General features: G+C 43.2%; 1 non-coding gene across 1 annotated transcript; it reads right to left on the bottom strand.

Annotated features, from left to right (window-relative positions):
- Positions 1-1,368: 1,368 nt before the first annotated feature.
- LOC146395324 (U7 small nuclear RNA) lies at positions 1,369-1,430 on the bottom strand. Its single transcript, XR_014833003.1, has one exon. It is a non-coding gene; the product is annotated as a U7 small nuclear RNA (small nuclear RNA).
- Positions 1,431-3,318: the final 1,888 nt, after the last annotated feature.

Genomic DNA, 3,318 nt, shown 5'->3' with positions numbered 1-3,318 from the left:
ACAAAGCTTTGTTGGTAAAGAGACTAAATTTGAACTTGAACACTCTGCCTAAACTTCTCGCCTATGTATCCAAGGAGACAGACATATATACAAATGATGCGAAGGACTGTGTGAATCTTAGCGATTAGGAAGGAGGCAAGTGCTGTGAATGAACCATGATGTATTCAGCATAAGCTGTGATGCTGGGGTGGAGAAGGTATATCCTTCATCTCTCTACCTCCTTCCTCTAATCCCCTCTCTACATGCTGCAGAAATGATCTTTCCACAATATAAATCCAATATGGTCACTTCCAATCTTACAACCCTCCATTGGCTTCTCATTACTTTCGTGGGAAGGTTGGTGTTGCACACTGAAGATTTGCATGTTACTGTTGTGTGGTTTGGTCCAGCTGTGGTTCTCAATGGTAGCATGAAGGAGGAAGATGTTTAATGCCTCCAAGATTGCATTATTGCCAACCAATGTGACAGAGAGTTGAGGAGTGAGGCAACCAAGTAATGACAGTTCATAGCATCCAACTGATGAAGGGAGGAGAAGGAAGATAGGAGGGCCTCAAGGTTGGGAGAAGAGGAGAGGTTGATGGATTGGAGGTCCTGATGAGATTGAAGAGTGGTTGCAGTGCAATGCTTGGGCAAGCAAGCTGGGTAGAAATGATTTTTGCGGAGGTGGGGTGCATGGATTAGTGAGTTTGGAGGAAGCAGTCTCAGATGATAAGTTTAGGCAATGATCCTCCTAACAGGTGACTGGTAGAATAATAACTCCCTCCCAATGATATTCATGTCTTAACCCAAAGGGTTCATGAGCAGGTGGAAGGCAGGTGGCACTCATAAGTTGGAAAATGCAAGAAAACAGATTCTCCCCAAAGCCTCCAGAAGCAACACAGTCTTGCTGACTCACTTTGGACTTCTGACCTCAAGAACTATAAGAATAATACATCTCTACAATTTGTAATTTGTAGTTTGTTACAGCACAAGTTTGGAAACTAAAAAAGTGACTGAGAGGATGGATAAGAAAGTATTTGGATGACTCTTAATATACTGGATCCTCTATTTCTTGACATACTCATCATCAACTCAACTGGTGCTTCCAGAGGCGGACATGTGTTTCTCTATCGAACTCCTTCCTCCACCATGTGCAGCAATCATTTAATTTCAAAGCTCTCCCCACTCTCACCACACCTCTTACCTCCTCATCCTACCTGGCTATCAGCAGTTGATCTGCCTCCTGAAATCAGTCGGAATGAAGTCAACGAGTTGGATTGGAAACTTCATTGAATGAAGGAGAGTTTCCAGGAGGTTACGACAAAGATGGAGAAAGGTAGGTACAACTTGTCTTAGTCTCAAAGATGCAGGAATTTTTTTTGGTGTGTGTGGGGCTTCCTTGTGCAGACCAGAAAACCTGCTAGACAAATTCTAGAGGAGATGTAGCACTGATGCAGGAATTTTTAAAGACAGAGAAGGCATATTGGTCTTCTTGGGATCCTCAAGTCTATAAAAAAATCATGCTCTATATGGGAAAATGAGAAATATTATTTTTAGATCTTTGAGAAGGAGGAAAAGAGAAGCCAGAATGAGGAGAAGGAAGAAGAGGAAAAGATTTAAGAGAGAGAAGTCTTCAATATGGAAGAAGGCTGGGGACCATTTGTGATGATGGGGTAACTAAAATAGCCTTTAAGAGCAGTTGTACTTACGTATAGTTTTAAGTCATTTGCCCCCCCCCCTTTTTGGTCTTTTTAGAGCCTTATTTGCAGTGTATGGAAGTTCCCAGGCTAGGGATTGAATTGGAGCTGTAGCTGCTGGCCTACACCACAGCCACAGCAATGCGGGATCCAAGCCTTGTCTGCAACCTACACCCTAACGGCAGCACTGGATCCTTAACCCACTGAGCAAGGCCAGGGATTGAACCTACAATCTTCATGGATGCTAGTCAGATTCATTTTCTCTGAGCCACCACGGGAACTCCCAATCATTTGCCATTTTATTTTATGTATCTCATGGCCATGGCTTTCCAGTAGTTTTGGCAAAATGTTCTACCTTCTTGCTTATATCAGTGGGGTTTTGGATATTGAAGATGGGATTTGTTTTTACCTGTGGATAAACTTGGTATGGAAAAATATGGCAGGAATCCAGGCTGAGGTGAGCATCCAGCCATCCATCCACCCATCATCTATGTGTCCATCATCTACCTCTCATCCATCCACCCATCCATCCATCATCAATCACCTATCACCTATCACCCATCCATCCATTTACTATTATCCATCCATCCATCTATCATCTATTACCTATCACCCATTCACCCATTTACTATCATCTAGCCAGCCAGCCTTCCATCCATCCACCCGTTCACAAATTCATTTATTCAGCAAACACTCATTGAGCATCTGTCATATATACTTGACTCTGTTCTGGGTCCTGGGGATACTGCAGTGAACAAGACAGACAGATACCCTGATCTCAGGAGCTTCCAAACAGTATGAAGGGCAGATCAAAGTAAAGTACCTGAATAGATTACCAACATACATTCCGACTCTGATAAACACTATGAAGACAATAAAACAGGGAGATGTTATAGAGCAGTGGCTCCCAACATGTTTTTTTTTTTTTCTGTTTTCCTCACAGTGTGCTGAAGTTCCCAGGCCAGAGATCGAACCCTCACCACAGCAGTGACCCAAGCTGCTGTGCCAGATCCTGTTGTACCACAGGGAAACCCCAGTCACTCCCAACATGCTGTTTCTGGACCAATAGCATTAGTACAACCTGGAAACCTATGAGAAATATGAACTCTCAGGACCCATTCCGGGCCTATTGAATCAGAAACTCTGGCGTTGGGTCCCCGAGTCCATAGTTTAAGCTCTCCAGGTAAATCTGATGCATGCCTAAGTTTGAGATCCACTGTTGTGGGGAGTGACCATATAGTTACCTGAGGAAGGGTGGTCAGGGAAGGCTTCTCAGAGAAGGTGACATTTGGGTTGAGATCTCATTGACAAGAGAAATATAGCCGTGTAAGCCTAGAAACATGTGTTCTGGGCAAAGGGAGTAAAAAGGGAAAAGGCCCTGAGGCAGGAAGGAAGTTTGGGGCTTCAAGACCCTGTGTGGCTTGAATATGGTGTACAGTCATGCACATTAATGGTAAAAGACAGTACTATGGAGTTCCCTGGTGGCCTAGTAGTTAAGGATTCAGCATTGTCATTGCTGTGGTGCAGGTTCAGTCCCTGACCAGAGAACTTACACATGCTTCAGGTGAGGCCAAATATATATATGTATATATATATATATATACACACATATATATATATATATACATATATATATACACAT

Source organism: Sus scrofa, chromosome 17 (genome assembly GCF_054392235.1).
Source record: "Sus scrofa isolate SSC_HxYL_T2T_F1_AM1 chromosome 17, Sscrofa_HxYL_maternal_Yorkshire_Landrace_v2.0, whole genome shotgun sequence".
In the NCBI taxonomy this organism is placed as follows: Eukaryota; Metazoa; Chordata; class Mammalia; order Artiodactyla; family Suidae; genus Sus; species Sus scrofa.
This window is presented reverse-complemented; position numbering and strand designations above follow the sequence as displayed.